Source organism: Panthera pardus, unplaced genomic scaffold (assembly GCF_024362965.1).
Source record: "Panthera pardus isolate Hobbes unplaced genomic scaffold, ASM2436296v1 HiC_scaffold_7, whole genome shotgun sequence".
Classification (NCBI taxonomy): Eukaryota; Metazoa; Chordata; class Mammalia; order Carnivora; family Felidae; genus Panthera; species Panthera pardus.
Window position 1 is genome coordinate 9,922,282 of NW_026527002.1, and position 22,100 is coordinate 9,944,381.

A 22,100-nucleotide genomic window follows, 5' to 3' on the forward strand; every position below is an offset into this window, starting at 1 on the left:
AGCTGTAAATGATCAGGAGTTCACTATGTGCAGCCCATGAAATAAATGACTTTTAACATAGAATTATGTCCCAAGGCATCCTAATCATTTTGTTTGAGATGTAATGAAAATTTCAAGAGAGGCTACATTCGATTCCAAGGCACACGCATGACTCATTGAGTGTGTGGTATATCTCATTTGATCTTGTCTCCTCAGACAAGGACCACTGGGTGATTCACAAACTGTATTTATCTTTTCTTTCTCTAAATGTTTTTTTTTTTTAATAAGAGGATCTACCGTAACCTATCAGTGAAAACAACTATAAAAACTGTTCGCAGTTTTAGAAGTTTTCAATTTTATGACTTAAGCTTTTCATTTCATGCCTGCAAAGAAGTCCCCCAAATCCACTTCTGGATGGTTCTCCAATCAAGGCTAAGACTTTTACTCAAATAATTGCATTTAGATATATGTAAACATATTTTTGGTTATTTCCCTCATTATTCTTCCTGTTATAAACAATAGTTAGCGCCTACTTTGACCCATAGGGTCTACCAAAATATCTAAAAATCTTCATCCTATAAGTATGTGGGGGGCTGGGAGCGGTGGTGGTGATGCATTTTCCCACCAACACACAAACGTTCGTTTCCATTCTCGTTTCCCCTGCCTTTCTCTTGTCAGGTTGTCTTTTCTCCCTTTTCTCCCTATGCTGTTAAATATTACTTCCCAAACTTGTTGACTGGCTGGGAGCTTCCCATGGAAGAATCAGCTCTTCATCCTCAAATGTGGAGGGAGAAGGGCCGCGTGTAGGGAAGACGGGGTGAGGCGAGCCTTCACGAGAGCCCTGGGAGACCAGCAGCATCAATGTTATCCCCATTGTCTTTATGGGAGAAAAAGTGAAATGACTGGGGAAGAATCACGTTGTGAGCAGAGATGAAGTCAGCGACTCCTGCCTCTCGGTGTGCTTTGGTTTCCAGGAGGGTCGGGCAACAAACATTGTCCTCATTTCTGATTAATCATCTACAGCGAACGTACAGAGATATCGGGACACTCATTTTACAGACTGTCGATAAAAGGTTAAATAATATGCTAAAACATACTCAGCAAATATGGCAAGTCTTAACTTTACCACCAAAGCCATCCTCAAATACAATCTTACTCCATGATGATTTGGTCACTTTGGTGCTCTGTAACTTCTTGTGTGGAGTATTCAAATATGGTTCAAGGTTTTGTTATATTTTTCCTCAGTGTTTGCGGTTTCCCTAGCAATTTTATTACACCAAGAATAATGAGGCAGAAAAAAAAAAAAAAAAAAAAAAACAGTATTGGAAGGAATCAGGCACTAGTCCTCTAAGTCTTTTTTTTTTTTTAATCGGAGCAGTGAATGTCGAATTCTTTTTACATTGATCTAGCGCATGAATCTGGTATTCTTGCTCAACTTTAAACCGGAATATCTTGAAAACCAAAATGTTAATAAGCCTAGGAATCTGAAAAATTCTTCGTACAGCCTTTGAAAAATCCTGTGTGCTACAACATGGCGGTGGATGGAGGCTGGCCGGTGGTTATCTTCAATGTAAGAAAAGAATTGAGCTTACCGTAACAGTTATCACTGCCGGGCAGCAATTAACAATATCAGACATGCTCTTGTTGATTACCGGTTAACTTCTTTCACAAAATGACTCCAATCTTATAAAACAACCCGGGTGGAAAGTGGAAGGCCGGCATTTTCGCCCACCAATGCCTGTGTCTGGAGGAGGAGCCAGGGGAGGTAGGGCAGTGAGTGAAGAATTTCTTTTTTCATATGTCATCATCCGGTAGTAAACATCGAAGGCCACCGGCCCCGCTGATCTTCACAAGGATCGAGGTGCTGCTGTTAACAAGACAGAATCCTGTTAGTGCCTTTGACAAGTTAGTGCTGGGACATCAGTATGTGCCAGTTCGGCTCCTGAGTACTGTCTCCAGCAGACAGTGAGGAGGCCCTGGGATAGAATTTGCATCGTTGTCTCTCCCTTAGCTGTTTGAATCAAGTGTAGGGAGAGGATGGAACCTACTGGTTAAAATAAGAGCTGGGAGTGACCCAGACCTCGACATCCTTCGCCCCGTGTTTTCTGACCTGTGCGATGCCTAAGGAATACGAGGCTGAACACAACGTGCGTTGTCAGAAATGTGACAGTAAATTGTGAAACTGTTGACAGTGTCGTGTACTAGTCCTTAGGGATTTTTCGGTGTGGTGTCATTGCTCAGATGTTTATCACTTGGGCACATTGTCCACGGGCCATTCTCTCTGGAGAGCATCCAACTCTTATGCCCCAAATGTCTCAGCTCCCTCACTAATGCACTTGCCAGGGGGTGCCTGGGTGGCTCAGTCGGCTGAGCGTCCGACTTCGGCTCAGGTCATGAGCTCACGGCTTGTGAGTTCAAGCCCTGCATTGGGCTCCGTGCTGATGGCTCAGAGCCTGGAACCTGTTTTGGATTCTGTCTCCCTCTCTCTCTGCCCCTCCCCTGCTCACGCTCTGTTCTGTCTCTCAAAACTGAATAAACGTTAAAAAAAAATTTTTTTAAATAATGCATTTTCCATTTTAAGGCACTGCTATAAAGGCTCTGTCCTTTTTTTTTTTTTTTTTTCCTTTTACCCATATCATATTCCGTGCTGTTTTCTTTGGCTAGATTCTGATTACTCAGATTCGATTCTTGCAGTGGCCGGTTCTTCCAAATTGTGTGTGCAAACCGTATGCTCGCCGGGCCCTCTAATAAAGACAAAATTGGCAGGTTGGCAGGTGGAAACGGAGAAGACTGGCATAAGAGCTGGGTGTCCTAAACTGCTCAACATGCCTCTACCACCAGCTCTGCCAGTCCCTGGTCTTCTTCTGTCCGGAACAAGGACATTCGAACACGGTCCTTCAGCTCTTCATTCTGGTTCTTTCCACAAAATTAAGCACTGACCAACATAACGTGCCTAAAGGTGGTGTGATGGAGGTAAAAATGGCCAATAAGTAAATCCACAGAAACTATACCTTGTGTTGTTTATTCTCTTCCTTGTAGGTGGGTTTTCTGGCGCTGTTCTACTGGTAAAAGAATTTGAGGAATCTTGTCAAAAGCGTTTTTAGTATAGTAAATAGCTGGTAAATTATAGCATTAACGAATAGGTTAAAGACAGTTTTACAGGTTGGGGCGCCTGCATGGCTCAGGTGGTTAAGCGTCTGGCTCCTGACTGCAGCCCAGGTCCTGATCTCTCGGTTTGTGAGTTCAAGCCCCGTGTCCAGCTCCACACTGACAGTGCAGAGCCTGCTTGGGATTCTGTCTCTCTCTCCCGCCCGCCTCTCTCTCTCCCTTTCCCTCTGCTCATGTTCTCTCTCTCTCAAAAATAAACACTTTTTAAAAAGACAATTTTACAGGTCAATACAATTTTTCTCATTGTTTGAGAACTTAAAAAAAAATTGTTAGTGTCTAACTGTGCAGATCTAATCAACAAAACGTATGGTGTCTGTATAAAATACTATTCAGTCATCTTTTAAATGCAGAATATTTAATAATATGAAAAAATTCATGCTAAAAACAAAGTCATGTTAGAAAAGGTTTACCATAGGGGCAGCTGCGTGGCTCAGTCGGTCAGGCGTCCGACTTCGGCTCAGGTCATGGTCTCAGGGTTTCTGGGTTCAAGCCCCGCGTCGGGCTCTGTGCTGACAGCTTGGAGCCCGCTTCAGATTCTGTGTCTCCTTCTCTCTCTGCCTCTCCCCTGCGCATGCTCTGTCTCTTTCTGTCTCAAAAATAAGTATTAAAAAAAAATTTTTTTTAAGAAAAAGTAAAGGTTTACCGTAGGATGACAGTTTACTTAGGGAGAACAAAGCAAACAAACTTCTTACCATTTCTAGCCCAAGTGTCAGTCTCTAATATTATTCCTCACCGAAAGTAACCAGAGTTCCTTCAAAAAAAAAATGGCTGATTTCAGCAACACCCTAATTCAGCGACCGCACTTAGCATCCCCGGTGGTGAAACAGCCAGGCACTGCACATCTCCCAGTGGGTTGCCTGTGGCATACGCGTAGAACTTGCCAGATAACTCTCTACTAGAACTGTAACTTGAATCTGTCAGCCTTAGATGAAAGTTGCACTTCATGGGAAATATATAGAAGAATAATTTGAAGGTCAACCAGAACTGATCAGACAAATCCAGAAGGTGAAACATTTTACAGGACAGATCTATGTCATGAAAAGAGGAGACTCTTCTAGATTCAGGGAGGGATAAGGAACACAACTGGATTAGTGTGCATTGAACTAGATCCTGATCCGGAGAGACAAACTCTAAATGATATTTTGAGGGCAACTTGTGAAATACGGTCGGGGAATATTGAAAATTATGATTGATCTTGTGAAGCGTGGTTAATATTTTCAGCTATGTAGAAAAAAGTGGTCAACGCATATTAAAGTATTCCAAAAATGTTAATGCTCATTAATGACAAAAATGTTAATGGTGGTGGAGTGTATAGGCTTTGGAGACAGGTCTGACTTTGACCCCTGACTTCATCATCGACCAGCGGGTCAAGGCATGTTAACTCTATGCCTTAGTTACCTCGTTATGCTATGCCTACCTTATAGGTAATGGGAATTGTACAAGATAATATATAGTTTAACAACTGTCTATGGCACTTTCCCATTAACCTCCTGATGGTTGACCTATTTTCTATTACAATTTTTTTTTTTTCTAAATCTCTCTGTTCCTGTTTTAAGCTTTCACTAGATTCCATCCTTATTTCCACTCAATATTCTTCTATTCTCTCTGTGCTGTGAGGACTCGGGGTGAAATTATCCACTGTTATCTCCGTGCCGCTGAGTACTCTGATTATACATAATCATTCACTTCTCTTAGATCTTTTTGTCACTAAAGAATTCAACAATCCCTGCTGCTGTGTCACTTGGTGACAGTTCATTTAGGACAATACCTTTTTTCTTACTGACTTCCTAATCTCCTTCAGCCCTCTATTTTCTAGAATAGTCCTGCCTGCTTTATTTTGGTTCCCAATTCTTTTTTTTTTTTCTTTAATTTTAGTTAACATAGAGTGTAATATTGGTTTCAGGAATAGAATTCAGTAACTCACCACTTACATACAACGCCCAGCGCTCAACACAAGTGTCCTGCGTACTTTATTTGCGATCGTTCAATCTCTCTTTTTTCCTCTCCCTCTCTCTCCCTCTCTCCCTCTCTCTCATTCAGTCTCTTTCTGTGTCATTAAAGAGAGCCAGATTTTCTCTCATATAAGGGAGAATAGTTTTTCTGCTTGACAGTGTCTACTTCTCGTGTCTTTCTATTTCCTTCGTCTTGCTCCTCAGTGGAGTCTGAACCCACTTGGCTTGTGGCTTGAGTCCGAACCCACTTGGCTTGAACTGCCTCGCTGTCCACTCTCCAATTCTCTCCCCAGTTTGGGCTCTGACTTTTGTTGCCCTCAATTATCAGAAACAGCCACGATAAGGTCTTCCTTAACCTCTTCTTCTTCTTTTTTTTTTTTTTTTTTTTTAACGTTTCTTTATTTATTTTGAGAGAGACTGAGCAGGGGAGGGGCAGAGAGAGAGGCAGGGAGAGAGAATCCCAAGCAGCGTCCACATTGTTGATGCAGAGCCTGAGGCAAGGCTAGATCTCACAAACCATGAGATCATGACCTGAGCCGAAATCAAGAGTCCAACGAGCCACCTAGGCATCCCAACCTCTTTCTTAACTAAATCCAAAATCTTCGTGGTGATCTTTAACTTTCGGACTTTTCAGCCACTGGTAATTGTGATCAGTCTGTCTTAATTTACCTAGAACTGGCTTTCTTACTTTTCCAGTAATGTCTTTAACGCTCTCATTTGATTACAGCTACTTGTCATTCTCTCCCACCTGTCCCTCATTTGCACATGGTTTCCCTATTTTGATCATACTTACTTTGCAGTCCCTGCAATTTCTGTGCAAAGAACAGAAACAGTGTGTTTTCTGCAGCAAATTCCCCCAAGAAAACAGACTGCTGAAGAACCAGTGTTAAGAGATTAAATGAAAATGATGATATGGCAAATGTCATTCATTCCTTTAAAATCTCCTACTTTTTCCTTTAGGGATCTGAATATATACGTCAATATATCGTTAGTCTCACTAATATGTGGCAAAGTGAGTTGGTTAGATCACAAGCCACCAGAGATCCTCCCTGCCCCCAGTGTAGGGAAGTATGCTTTTCAGTCACTCTTGGGGGGGAGAGGGGGCGGGTCCACGTTGCGTCCATGTGCCCTAAACATCATCCTGGGGTCAGGTCTCAGCGTAATCCCTCACTCTCCCACTGTTCATTAGTGTCCCTGGAAAAGCAGCCCAGAGCTCTAATATCTTCTTCTGTAAAATCAAAAAGAAGCTCATAGTACCTCCTAAAGGCAAGATAAGGAAAAGTTCTGTAAAGATACTTGTGTATTTGTTAACCACCCCCTTCCAGAGAGGGAAAAGGTGAGCAGGAGAAACATGGAATTACTTCTACCCAGAGCGGCTATGCTTTCTCATCCTTCTAATTTCTACATGAGACCGGCTCTGACTTCCCTTCCACGTCCTGTGGAAGTCAAAAGCCCTCCCCAGCATTGCTCCACATTCGTCTTGTTTTCATGAGCATCTTTATTCTGAGCTCCTTGTTTCTAACGAATTAGTGCAATTTGTGAACCGCCATGCTGCTGCCCCATCCACCGCCCCGTTCCTATTCTGCACGACATTGATGCAGATGTCGAACCTGGACATCACCCATCCTGTCCTCCCCCAAAAGCCCAGCAAAAACAACACTCTGCCTACAGGGTCTTTCTTTGGGCAGCCAACTTTAATAAAAGTTGCAGAGGAAGCGGAAAGAAATATTACAGCAAGACAAACAACTTCAGTAGAACATTCCAGCCCTACCACTGTCTATTCCTGGGGATTTTTCTTTGGCCACCTTGTTCTGTGCTGCACCTCCAGGCTTATGCCACCGTGCCGACTTTATGCTCTCTGCTAGGAAGTTAATGCTCCCTAAAACTCCAGATTTTCTAAGTAAAGCCAATTCCCTCTTTTCTGTCTATAATCATAAACTTAGCCTCTTCACCAAACCAATTGAGGTCCTCAGCAGAAAAGGGTGGAGATGTCTTCCTTAGTAGCTGTATATGGCATTTTCACCATCCATTACATAATGGCTTGGTTCTTAACGAAAATGTGGCTGTGGTATCACAGTTGTTTTGTTTTGTTTTGTTTTAAATGCCGTTGACCTAGAGTTTATAGGCCTAAGAATAAAGAACTACCTCAGAGTAAACATAAGAAGTACAACACACACAGGATCAAGGCTACATGCAAATACAGTTTGGTTTCAGCCTTCCCAAATACCTGTAGGGGGGCCAAAAAAAAAAAAAAAAAAAAGACCTTGATAAGTACTGTTCAAGGTCTATTCTTATCAGTAAATGGCCTTGATCTTGGCTATTGGGTCCAGAGTTGAACAGGCCATGTATATAACCTACTGGCTTATGTTGACATTGGAAGCTTTATAGCTCTTCAGTGACAAAATGCTTGCTATTTCCAAACTTTCTAATATACACACAAATACACACTGTTACCTCTACTGATATTTCTTTGTCCTAAGAGATAGAGTTATCAGTTTACCTTTTTGTGCAAGCCAATTGTTTATAAGCTTTGAAAAGTATGCTATTTCAAGGTGAACAGAACAGGGAGAGGGAAATAATATCAAATATTCAAATAACACATCTCAATAGAACCAACTTTGGGTCCTCCTGCTTGATTAGAGGGAGATTTTCAAAACACTTATAGCACCTAATGTGTGGCCAGTATCAGATGAACCCAACGCAAACTGGAGGCTGGAGTGCGGGGTAAGTTCTTGCTTTCTTTCTTTGAACTTCCGTTAAGCAACCAACAAAAACAGCATGTCCCATGACATCAGTGCTTGGACCAATTTTTCAATTAAGTTTCGGTAGATCAGCACCATGGCAATGAGCTCACTGGGTTACATGTTTAAAGTTTTGTATTTCTCGAATGTTCATGTCTCATGTGGATTTCTGCAGAAGCAATATGGTTTATGGACACATCATGGCTTGGCAGGAGGAAGACAATGACTATATAAACTGAAGTCTTGTTTTTATTCCACCACTTACCATCAATGGGACATTAGGCAAATCACTTCACCTCTCTAAAGTGTTCCACAACATAAGAAGTCATTATGTATCTGTCATCTATTGATTTAAGGCCTTCCTTGCTTTGCTGACCACTGTCTGTGAAATAGAGATCGTCCTTTTTAGTTTTAGTTTTTCTAAAATTTGTTTCCATCTTAAGGAGTCTAGTACATTTGAAATAACTTGACATTTGATGAAAAATAAAGTTACTCTGTTGATAGCTGTCATGATCTTTCAGTCATCCCCCAAAACTTTTCTCAACATTTGGTCATAATAATAACATGCTGACTTAGAAGTCTATTTGCATGTATTTCTCCCCAAATAGGAAATCAACATAGATCACCGTTTCTGAAGATTCTTTCAACCTTGGAATGGTTGGAAGATTCCTTGAGGATTGTGACCAGACCAGAAGAGAAAACAAATATAGAGGCAACATATTAGTCAGTTATAGCCTTAGTTAGGTATTATTTGAATTTTTCTTTGGATGATTTACCTTGGAACTGTTTGGGCACATCCAAGCTCAAAGATAGACTTAACCCGTTGCACGCATAAAGCAGGATTTCTATGAGGGTAACGCTTCTTCTAGCCTGGCATTTTATAAGGCAGCATCATTTCTGGTCAAACCAGCCACAGCCCACCCAGACTCAAAGGCAGAGGGAATTGACCCCGCCTCTCAAAGAGAGGACTGTCATCTTTAGTCTGCCACAAGTTCATTTTCCAGAAACATCACTCCCAAACATTTTTTCCTAAAATGACATTTCAAAAAGCCATGATGGATTCTAAGAGTAACATAGGCACAGTATTTGATCTAAGATACAGAGACGTTCCTCCTTTATTTTGGAGTTAAGTGTACCCTAATGTGATGTAATGTGTGGTGATATAGTACAATGCAGATGCCCTCTTTGGGGGATCCATTTTCCTTGTTACATGACTTCAGAAAATACCCACTCTGGGTTAAGATAAGTTATTTCATTACAGTTGTGGGTGGTTGGCTAGGGAGAAGAAATAATTCTTTCAAAAGGAATGCATACTTATGTTTATATCCAAAAGTCATAGTGAATGTGAACACTAATGTCCCAGGGTCTGGTAGTTGTGCTCTATCTACTTGAATAACCAACTAATGCTCATTCTTATTGTCAATCTCGTGTAGCATCTGAGGACCAGCTACTAGCAGCTAATCAATCAGCCGCTTTTAAGTACACATCGTCTTGATGGTCAAGGCTTTGCCGATAAAATCAGCAGGCTACAAAACAACAACAGCCGGAGTAAAACCGCTCCATCTGTTCAGAGCTACAGGTTATACACATTTAATTTGTCGGCTTTGGAATCTAGCCCTTGACAGAGGTCATCATCGTGCGAAGCGACCCTGCTGATGGGATTGAGCCATGAACAGGTGTGCCGTGAATAGGTGACTGAGTGCACTGACAGTCAGCACTTGGCAAGCTGGCTGGGTGCCGGGACGGCTACAGTCCCCCGACCGATGACCTCCGGCTTCAAGCAGACCTTTCCAGTTACCCCCATGTGCCTGAAGTAGAACAATGTCTCTATGTGTACCCTGTTGAGGGAAAAAAATGAAGAGCCACCCACCCACCCAAGGAATAGCTATCATCAAATTTTTAACTACCCAGGTTGGAAGGTCATCTAGCCTAAAACCCGGACTAATTTATCGACAAATATCTTTTTTTTTTTTTAACGTTTATTTATTTTTGAGACAGAGAGAGACAGAGCATGAACAGGGGAGGGGCAGAGAGAGAGAGGGAGACACAGAATCCGAAACAGGCTCCAGGCTCTGAGCTGTCAGCACAGAGCCCGACGCAGGGCTCAAACTCACGGACCGCGAGATCATGACCTGAGCCGAAGCCGGACGCTCAACCGACTGAGCTACCCAGGTGCCCCTCGACAAATATCTTTGTTTGCTCACAATGGCAAGATTCTAGAACACTGATCTCACCGGCTGATTTTTTTGGAACCGTGGTAAAATACACATAACATGAAATTTACCACCGTAACCATGTTTACGTGCACAACTCAGGAGTGTTAAGTTCCTTCACACTGTTAGGCAACCAATCTCCAGAACTCTTTTCCTGTTGTAAAATTATAATTCTACCCCCTTAAACAACAACTCCCTATGGCTCCCTCCCTCTAGCCCCTGGAAATCACCATTCTCTTTTCTGCCTCCATGCATTTGACTCCTCTAAGCACCTCATGTAAGGGGTATTGTGCTGTGTATGTCTTCTGGTGACTGGCTCGTTTCACTTAGCATAATGTCCTCAAGGTTCACGTGTGTGGTAGCGTGTGTCAGAATTTCCTTCCTTTTAAAAGCTGAATAATATTCCATTGTGTGCAACTGCCACGTTTTGTTTAACCCACTGATATTTTACGCATGTTTTTATTATTGATAACAGACTTACTTCTGGAGCCTGATCAGGGCATCTAGAAGCCATTGCATTGTGATTCATTTTCATTTATTATCCCTTGTAAACAAATGCATCTGCCATAGGTCAACCTCAATATTTGGGGGCAGGGGTGTTGGGGGGTTGTTTCTGTTTTTGCCTTGGTAATGTGTAACGGATGTTACGTAATATAAATAGAGCAAAAATTATTAGAACTCTAGTCCAGGTCAAAGCACTTGACTGTCTATGACATTGAATGAAATACCTTTGATGGCTGGATTCATTACAGGATTGTGTTAGTGAGGACTCCTGGTTGCCAAGGCCTCAAGGGCATCTCGCAAAATCTAAAGAGAATCTAAGGAGCAGAAAGGGAAGGACTGGGGTGCCTGGGTGGCTCAGTCGGTTAAGCATCCGACTCTTGATTTTGACTCAGGTCATGATCTCAGGATCATGAGATCCAGCTCTGCATCTGGCTCCACAAGCCTGCTTAAGATTCTCCCTCTCCTCTCTCTCCCTCTACCCCTACCAACCTTCCCCCCACCCCCATCCCCCCACCCTTTACTCTCTCTCTGAAGAAAGAAAGGAGGGAGGGAGGGAGGGAGGGAGGGAGGGAAGGAAGGAAGGAAGGAAGGAAGGAAGGAAGGAAAAGGAAGGAAGGAAGGAAGGAAGGAAGGAAGGAAGGAAGGAAGGAAAAGAAAGGAAGGAAGGAAGGAAGGAAAAGAAAGGAAGGAAGGAAGGAAGGAAGGAAGGAAGGAAAAGAAAGAAAGAAAAGAAAGAAAGAAAGAAAGAAAGAAAGAAAGAAAGAAAGAAAGAAAAAGGAAGGAAGGAAGGAAGGAAGGAAAAGAGAGAAAGAAAGGAAAGAAAGAAAGAAAGAAAGAAAGAAAGAAAGAAAGAGAAGGAAGGAAGGAAGGGAGGAAAAGAGAATGACTTATTTGAGGTATAAGAACAGCTGGACCCAGAACTCAAATGACATCAAGACCTTCTCCCTTGTATCTACCTCTCTCTTGTCTGTCAGCCTCATTCTTCTCTCTCTACGCATCCTGGCCTTCACCTGGCAGAAAATATAACAACTTCAGAACCTAACCGAACCGTTAACAGTTGACTGGCTTTAGCAACTGACTGGCTTTAGCAGCCTTCGAGGAGCCCAGATTCCCGAGAGCCCACTTCAGACGTGACCATGAGGCCAGTGAACACCCTGCCAGAGGGAGGATCCCAGGGCCTGGAGAACACAGACAAGGGAACATGATCGAGGTCTACTTAAGGCGCTACACACACACTTCCAGGCACAGAATCCTTATGGTCCCTGCCCTGGCGAGATTCCGTCTTCGCAGAGAAGCAGTGACTGCTGTGTTTCCTCTTTTTCCAAGTGGTGGTTTTTGTTGCAGTCACCAAGCTTTGCTTTACCACATTCCCATCTAGAACGTGACGCGAGCAGGGCCACTCCGTGGTCTCATCTTCCCAAGGTGTCTCTGATGATACAGCTCCGTGTGTCTGACTCCTTTGTCCCCACCTCCATCCCCGGTCCTCCTTCCCCACTTTTGCTCATGAAGGGCTGGGACCGTAGCAAGAGTGACGTTCCGCCCTGTCTACCCTTACCTGTTTTGTCAAACCCAGCTGGCCTGCCTCAGATCTTTCTTTCCTCACAAAGAGTTCCTTCACCCTCTAATCAGTGACTAGTGAGTTGAGATACAGCTTGAGGTTTCCCAACATTCTTACCGTGTTAGTGCGGGTCTGTAGTGATCTGGCCCTGCTGGGCCATCCAACATTCATAGTGCACCCCAGCATACTCCCATCCCACAACCAACGGTTTGTTACTAAACACCTTCTGCCTTTCCCTTCTTGCCGATAGCAGCGGAAGGTCTTTGCACTGGGGCCTTCGGGGTACAGATCATTCTTGGCCATGAGTCACTTAGCTTCTGTGAATCTCAGTTCCCTCATCCGGAAAAAGAGCCAATAATGGTATAAACCTCATAGGGTGATTGAGGCAATCCACGAGAGCCCCCAGTGCAGTGTCAACCTCATAATAAGCATGTAGAACATTTACTATTATCAGTAGTCTCAGTCCAAAATATTGGATGGAATTAGATACTTGGGATTTCAAGCTGCTTTAATAAATCAAGAAGTCTGATATGTGAAAATCTCAACGGAATGCCTATGTCACTTCCCATCAGTAAATTCCTTCTTCTAGGTGATTTATTTACCCATTCCCCGGGATATACACATCGGTTGGGGGTGGAGTTGAAGGGTCGGAAAATCTTTGGAATTCTTATCCTGAAGTTGGAGGTTGGCCTCTGACTTCCCTTGATCCTACACTTTGCAGCCTGACAGGTGAATCATGAGAGTGTTTTCTTTACTGGCAATTGCAAGGCTTTTAGGTCTGGTGGGGAGGCATAGCTGTACTCTGAGGTCAATAAGATTTGCAAAGATATGTTTACTTTGACTTTAGCTCTATTGGAATTCTGTAACCTTGGGCAGTTCTCAAATATATTTTTTCTGAAGGGCAAAGTCAAGAGGTTCTCCATCCCCTATCCTCTTCTTACGAGTAAAATAGAGATAGGGAGCCACCAGAAACAGAAGACGGTAGGGGCGCCTGGGTGGCTCAGTCGGTTGAGCGTCCGATTTCAGCTCAGGTCATGATCTCACAGTCCATGAGTTCGAGCCCCGTGTCGGGCTCTGTGCTGACAGCTCGGAGCCTGGAGCCTGTTTCAGATTCTGTGTCTCCCTCTCTCTCTGCTCCTCCCCTGCTCAGGCTCTGTCTCTCTCTGTCTCAAAAATAAATAAAAACATTAAAAAAAAATTTTTTAAAAGAAAGAAACAGAAGGCTGCTGGTCCTCAGGTTCTGAGAATTTGGACTTCCCTGATGAGATTTTTGGTTCTTCCCATCAACATCTCCCTCACCACCCAAGGCCCTCTTGCCGTGAGATGGGAACTCTGGCAGTGCTCCACTTGGGCAGCCATTTATACTTTTGCCATTTTATTTTTCCTTCAGTACTACCTCCCTGTGGGTAATGCGCGTAACAAATATATTACCTCCTACGTAACCCGATACAGAAAGTTCTCATTTTTAGCCCCAGAACATTTTGAAACCCAGAGTACCAAGCAATCCCTTGTAATAATCACCAAAGCTTCTGGAAGGCTTACTTAGTGCTAGGCGGTGTTTTAAGGACTCACTGACTACTCATAACAGCTCTGTGAGGTGGGTGCTTTATTACCCCCTTTTTAAATGTAAAGAAATTCAAGCACCGAGAGATCAAGATCATGAGGCTAGTAAGTGGAAAATCTGAGACATGACCGCAGGTATTATGATTCCAGAATCAGACTCCTAGCCACTGTGCTATACAGCCCCAAAGATGGCCCCAGTGATCCCTGCCTTCTGGGATTCATGCCTTGTTTGGGAGCTAAAAATTTTGACTTGCTTCTAACAATTAGAAGACGGCAGAAGTGATGGGATATTACTTCTGAGGTCAGGTCATAAAAAGACTGTAGGGTCCATTTGGGGCCTCTTGCTATCTCTTGGGTGACTCTCCGTGGGGAACGCCAGCTGCCATGGCACGAAGCAGCCCACATAAGTAAACCCACACAAGTAAACTGGATACAAATTTCTCAGGTCTGCCAACAGCTACATGAGAGAGCCTGGCACCGGATTCCTCAGCCCCGATCCGGCCTTGAATGACTACAGTCTCAGGAAAGACCTTGAGCATCGGGCACCCAGCTAAGAGGTCTGGACGTCTGGCCCGTAGAAATCGTGAGTTAATATTTATCGTTGTTTTAAGCTACTAAATCTGGGGGTATTTTGCCATACAGCAATAATACAACCGCTAAACAATACTGCTCGGTTTTTTGTTTGTTTTAAACCATACGAGATATTACAACGAGAACTTGCGTTTCTTAACAAAGCCTATAGTTAGCGAGGGCACTTGGCTGTTTGTGGTGCCTGTGTTGATTGCTTACTCCGAGCAAGTTCTTTTATGCATATACAATGAGAACTATTTCTATAACAATTTCATGATGGATTTTGTGAAACTTATCGAAGACTTTCTGAAATTCTAAATGTGTCCACTGCATCCTGTTAATCTGATGCCTCCCTCAAAGAAATCCATTTGCCATGCCTACCTTCCTGGAATTATGTGGTCAACTTCTGGTTAATGAGACGTGATCATGTCATATGATGGAAGCTCCATGAGCTTGGGCAGTGTGAAGAATCACCCCTAGGTGGTGACCCAACTTACCTTCCCCATCTGGTGCTTTCAGTGTCTTTCTTACACCCTCTTCTGTCTTTCTTTTTTTTTTTTTCTTCATCTCTGTGTGAGTATGAGTGCATCTGTGTGTGTGTGTGTGTGTGTGTGTACAGGAAATCTGCTTGTGATCTTCTCCTCTGGCACAAGTGAACATATTCTGGCCAGAAGCTTTTCCCTAGATTCTTACAAAATTATGAAATTATTTTCATTCAGGTGAATTAAATTGTTTCAATATTTATCGGTGTCGCTTAGAAACGATGAGGAACTGCAATGTGGTCTTGTGCATCTAATTTGTACATTTTATTAATAAATTTGAGCTCAGAACCTCTTTAACATATTTATCAATAGAGGCCAAGGATGTACGTAATCGGTGAGTCACTAGCCTTTGTTCCTTTGGTCTTATCCCCATAATCATGAGAGGGTCCCTTCCTTTGAAGATTTACCATCACACTTTGGGACATTCAGGAGGGTCCCCCCACCATCCTTAGCATTTAGTAATCTGTGATATTTGTGTGCAGGAGTGAGTCACTTACCTGGTGAATAGACGCTTGAACAGCAGTGGTGCTTGGGGGTTTGGGTGGTCTTAAAAATACATCTCTGACTACCAAGGGGCTACTTTATGTTTTCTTTGTTTGTTTGTGTTGTTCTCTTGTTTCTCCGCAAAGTCCTTTGGTTTGGATCGTGTTTAGCCTGCCATCTAGTCTGGAGATGTTTTATTATTTGCAAATACTTTTTCCTTGTGCTTTTTGAATATAAGTTGCAAAAGGTTACTTAAAGTGTGTGTGTGTGTGTGTGTGTGTGTGTGTGCGCGTGTGTGTGTGTGTTGACCGGCCGTATTTGGGCAGGCCTGCAGTTTTTTGCATTCTTACCCATCAGCCTTGCCACTGCCCTTAAGTGACTTTAGATTCAAACGCTGATTTACCGAAGATATAGCGATGGTTACATCATTTCACCCAAAGTAACCAAGCTGAATACTTTGCAAACAACTGTTGACCCTAGATCTCCTGCCAAAATTTCAAACACCATGAGACAGCACTGGAAGACATCCAAAGAGGGTTATTAGTTTGGAGCACTGAGGCCAGGGTTGCTCTGCAAGACTCATACGGTGCACAAGGGTTGATAACGGCCGAGCAATTTTGATGAATAAAGCAAAAGGCTTGTTTTGTAAGTGAGCAGTCAGATAGAAGAGGCGACCACTGTGTCCCTAAAACAGGGCCAGCCTCCAAAGAGCAATTGTCTCCAGGCCTGACTGCAGGACCTTAGGAAGACAGCTTCACCCGTCTGCCACTTGACATCCTCTGATATAGGATGGGGTCTGTTTGTTCTGAAGTTAGAAGTTACACTTTAAATACCTGCCCCCGCCCCAAAGGTATCATGTTATTTTAAATCCACCCTTAGGTATACATGCTGTTGGAATTTCATCTGTCTGGGCTCCTAAAACAATTGAACTCAACTCTGGACTCTTGGAGGGCAGGATTGGGTCTTTTCATCTCTATGAATTACCAATCCCGGCACCATGTCTGGGCATTCGGCAACTCCTAACTCTTTCATGAATGAAAGATGGGCACTGGGAGATGAGGAAGGGACCGCCAGAGAGTAAGGCTCACTTCATAATTGCACCTTGCCTTGTTCTCAAGTCTCAGGCTAAAATCATGTTGGGTGAGTCACCGGGGGTCATTCTCGCTGCAGAAATGCTATAGGCTCTGGGCAGTTCAATATTTGTTATCTCTAGCTGCAAAAGGACCCACTGCCTGCAGGTAAATACAAGGTCCCAAATGAGGCTGAGATTTGCTCTGTGGCCCTATTAGTCCTACAATTACCTGCTTACCCAGAGGAAAACAGGAGTGAGAAGGGGCCCCACTATGTGTAGATACTTATGCTGCCCTTCTTACTCTTGGGTTGCAGTAAACATACGGACAAGTTGACCATAAAGCAACAAGAGTCATCATCAGACCAAATCAAGCCGTTACGTACGTTCTCAGAGGAGGGCTGAGCACTGAGTGGGGGAAAGGGCTGAGGAAGGGCTGTTGGTAGTGGTTCTTCGCGTCTCCTTCCCCATCACGAGCAATCAGCTGGTCACAGGGGTGCACATCGGTCTCTTTCCCTAGAAAGCAATTGAGCAGACGCCAGCCATTACTGGAATGTGCCCCTTGCGGGGGTCTCCCTTCTGCCCCACCCCCCACAAACAGCTGATCAAAGGATTCTGAGAGGAATTCTGGCAAATACAATTCCCTTCGCTCTATTGCATTTCCGTCGCCTCTCATGGGTTGGCTCTGAGGGCAGCTGCCCAGCTGACCCACCCCTTCGTTTGATTCCGATTCCGAGGGGGGCTAGAGTACAGCACAGAGGAGCAGGCTGAGAGCTGAGAAACAAAACCTCAGAACAGCCTTTTGTGAGGTTGCTCTAAATTTTTGGAGAACAAGGTATGTGGGGGGACTATTTGGAATGAGTTAGCACGTGGGACTGGCTGGAATTTGAGATAAGAAGTCTTTATGAAAGCAAGGGTCGAGGGACATGGGAAAGGAGGAAAGCATACAACAGCGAGGCAATTTCAGTTTTAGAAACGCCTGGGACATGCCTGTTTTTTGGTGGCATACACATAATAAGCAGATTTATTTCTCACTGATGCAACACCAAGCGTGTGAGTCAGGTGGCCCTTGTCCATCATGTGCTGGCCTCCAACATGTTATCTGCGGTCACCACGGTGAGGGAAAAGAGAAGTGGCTGATCTCAGAGAGGGTTCCTAAAGGCCGGGTTGGGGGCAACCAACAGCTCTGGTGAACTCATCCTGTTCACCAGAACCCAGACATCTGGCCCCAAACTCACTACAAGAGAAGCCAGGACAGGTAGTATCCCATGTACCTAGGAAGAGAATGAGGAGATAGAATCTGAAGACCCATAACATTGTCTCTATAGCAACCCACCCTCTGAGCACCTCTAACAATCCCACTGTTCTTCTCATTCATGGAACACACTGACCCCGACCCAAGGGGAGCTCCTTAGGGGGACTGTCAGCCCCATTCCAGCTAAAAGTCTAGGGTCTCCAGCAGAAGGCCCATCAAGTCAGAGATGCCTCCTCTTGACCTGGGCATCTATGAACTAAAAAGGCACACCTTGGACTGATGAACCAGGGTTGAGTAGGGGTCGGATAAGTGCAAGAAAACACTCCCCTTTAGAATAGGAAAGAGTGGGAGACATACAGCGGTCAATGTTCTACAGCCATTCTGAAATTCCCAGGCCAGACACTGTGAAGGCCTTCTAACGTGAAGGGAAGCTCCTTGATTAGTGTTGGATCACACTGTCCGAGAGGGAATCCCTTGGCCAATGTTATCTGTCATGTCTGACGTGGGTACTGGGAAGGATGCCTTCATTGGAGGCCGCACAGCCATCTCAGCCAGCTTCCTGTTGAAGGAGTTTAAGATGGGTTAAAAGTCTTCATGGAGACTGTGTGTGATGGCATTGCTCTTTAGGAAAAAGTCAGATTCATGGGGATGAGAATTGAGGTGCCTTAGTCCCCCCCCCCCCAACACACACACACATACACACTGGCTGGTTCAGGGGCCCCGTACCCCACTCCCTGTCCTCATGCAGAAGCAACTAGCCGACCACTGGCTTCTTCCCAATCACCACTCTGTGTGCCCTGCCCCGTTCACTTGTCACGTTGGTAACGCCTAACTCCTCAACTCATTTCTTGATCTCTCTCACCTTCCCTACTGGTATGGACTGAATTGTGTCCCCCCCCCCCCCCCGCCCCAATTTGCATGTTGAAGCTCTACCCCACAATGCTTCAGAATGTGACTGTCTGGAGACAGTGAGTTTACGGAGATAATTAAGGTTAAATGAGGTCACATGGGTGGGCCCTAATCCCATACGGCCGGTTCCTTGGAAAGCTATGCCAAGACACCAGGGATGTGCATGCAAAGAAGAAAGCCTGTGTGAGGACATAGTAAGAAGATGGTCACCTACAAGCCAGGGAAAGAGGCCTGCGGAGAAACCAAACCTACCAACACCTGGATCTTGAGTTTCTGGCCTCCAGAACTTGGAAGCCACCCAGTCCGTGGTATTTTGTGATGGCGGCTCTAGGAAACGAATGCACTGACCTGTCCCATTTCCCCCAATTCTCCTTTACGTGCTCTTAGCCTTCTCCCTAACACCCCCACACCACTGCTGACATGGCTGAATGAGAAGTAAATCGAACGGATATGCTTTGAGGTAAAATTAGAAATAGCTTTCTGCCTCTTGTTATCCTCAGCTATAAAATCAGGGAGTATCCTTCCCTTAGAGACTATGATTCTAAACCGCCTCCTGTAAAATTACCTCCTTCGAAGTACCCAGATGACTCTTCGGGCTTCATATTCCATCTCCCATCCTCCTCTAAGACATATTTTCGAGGTAAATCAACCTGTTCCTTAACTGACTTAAAATATTCATATTTCAACAGCGTCCCCCCCCCTTTTCTTTTGCATTGCAAAATTACTCAAAACAGAATGACCCGCGTGACGTTAGGGATTAAATTAGCTTTTGTTGGTTTCTCTGAGAATTCAAACCCCATTTATAACGTAGTTTCGTCCATACAATATGTTCTGAGTCCCCGATATTCTATTCACAAGTGCATCTTCGGAAATTACTACATAGGAGTTGGGACTGTCTAATAAACACGGTTGAATTGAAAGAAGTCACATATCTAGACGCTATTTCTTTGGCGATAAGCCTTCGTTATTATGAGACGAGCAGCCTGAGCCAATTCTAACATGAGCGGAAATCCAAAAGGTGGCTGGCCTTACAGCTCCATAGGAAACTACACAGCGAACGAGTTACCTCACTGTGCCACAAGCGAAGGCCTGATTATGACCATTTCCGAAACTTCAGTTAATGACAAAGTACGGTATAAACGTGAGGTTTTCCGTAAATGAATGCACCCTGAAGGGTTCTGTTGGCTCTCTTGCCCGGTCTCTGCTGCATGTTCTGCCTCTGTCACCACTGACCAGGCCACCTGTCTGCCTCGGGGACCCGTGGGCCGACTGCTCAGCCGGGCGAGGGGCTGAGACGCTGTCCACCTCGGCTTTCTCTTCGCAAATAGTGAACCCACCTCATCACGCAATCGGGTGCTGAGCTGTGTTCTCAATTCTGTGTGTAACTCTTTCCCAATAGTTTAATAGAGTGAGAAATCAATAGAAGGAAAAAGGTCTGCCAACAAAGCAGCCAAATAAAGCATTTGCAACTTGTGGAGCCCGGACTAAGGCAAAACAGGGGACCCCCACACCCCCACCCCAGAGCACGGAGCGCCTCCACACGCATCATTCATTTCCTTTGGAGCTGTGTTCAGACATCGGAACTCCTGCTGTAGGTAGAACCCCAGTCCGGAGCACTGGCGAGCAGTGGAGGGGAATAAAATACAGTTAGCCTCCTGTGGAACCGGCTTGCCCTGGAATCACTCCAAAGAAGTGATGAAGTAAAGGAACTAAGGTCCATATTTCTGAGAAACTAACTGCTGAGTCTGCCTAATTGTCCTGTGTTCACGCCAAAACACCCCCGGGACACCTGCCCTCGCTTCTCAAGGGCAGCCCTTGACCGACACACGTTACTTGGAGCACCGAAGGCTTCCCTAAATCCCTGGACCTACCTTCTCCCTGGCCATATACTCACCAACACACTCAAAGAAAAATTCTGAACAAAAATAGTTTCCTGGATGTATTTCCCTACATGTATGTGTATATATATATATATATATATATATATATATATACACATGGTTTTTTTTAAGTTTATTTATTTATTTGGAGAGAAACAAAGCTCAAGCGTGGAGGAGGGGCAGAGAGAGAGAATAGAGAGAGAGAGTCCCAAGAAGGCTCCACACCATCAGCACAGAGCCCGATGCAGGGCTCGATCTCATGAACCCTGAGATCATGACCTGAGCTGAAATCAAGAGTCGGATGCTTCACCACCTGAGCCACCCAGGGGTCTCTCTGTTTGTTTAAAAAAAAGACAAAAACAAAAACAGGGGCGCCTGGTGGCTCAGTCAGTGAAGCGTCCGACTTCGGCTCAGGTCATGATCTCAGGGGTCATGGGTTCAAGCCCCGAGTGGGGTTCTGTGCTGACATTTCAGAGCCTGGAGCCTGTTTCGGATTCTGTGTCTCCCTCTCTCTCTGCCCCTCCCCCACTCATGCTCTGTCTGTCTCTCTCTCTCTCTCAATAATATAATAAATAAGCGTTAAAAAAAATTAAACAAAAAGAAAAACAATTTCTGTTTCCCAGGGAGTTGAAGTGAATCTCTCTTTTTTTCCTGCCAGAAAAGTAAAACAAGATTATGTATTGATGGAGCACCGGTGACAGTGGGGAAGAGAATCCATACCTCACTTACCACCTGGTTCCCTCATCCCTTTTTCCTCCCAGAAGGTTCAGAGGAACCAGAGACAAAAACGCCAAATTGGAAACTTAAAAGGAAGATAATTACAAATGAAAACCCTAGCGAAAATCACTCGTCAAGCCATCTTTCTTGGTAAAAGCAGACGTGGCGAAGTGTGAACGTGGCCGATCTGGATGGGAGTGGGGGGCGTTTTCACTGTGTTCTCTAACCTTTTCTCAGCATTTGAAGTTTTGCAAAACAGCACGTCAGGGAGATCGTCCTTTCTCCTGTAAGCTCTCCCTTGTGTCAAAACCTGTCTCACACAAACTCTGAACATTCTCAAAATTATCATTCATTTACTCCGTGATAAATTGGCTCTAGAACTCCCAACGGGTCCATCTACATTCTGATTAACTTAACAGCAGATTTGGGGTAACTTTCGCTGACTGGGAAGTGGTGTTTAGCAAATGGGGTTAAGGATACCAGACATTGTTGTGTATTGCTTTTTTTCAAATAAAGGCTGGAATTCTATAAAAATATCATAGTATTGGGGCGCCTGGGTGGCTCAGTCGGTTGGGCGTCCGACTTCGGCTCAGGTCACGATCTCGCGGTCCGTGAGTTCGAGCCCCGCGTCGGGCTCTGGGCTGATGGCTCGGAGCCTGGAGCCTGCTTCCGATTCTGTGTCTCCCTCTCTCTCTGCCCCTCCCCCGTTCATGCTCTGTCTCTCTCTGTCTCAAAAATAAATAAAACGTTAAAAAAAAATTAAAACAAAATATCGTAGTATTAAAGTTTATGAATACTTGTAATTTTTCTATTTTTTTCATGTATATCTTTATAGATAAAGAAATGAACTTGGTGGAGTCTATGAAAAAAAAAAAAAAACAACTAATGCTTCTGGTTTGGAGAGCAAGGTCCTTAATGTTAAATATATACCGACTCATTCAGCAACTACCGTTGTCTGCTGGAGATTTCTAGATTCGGGCCTGTCCTGGACCTTGCT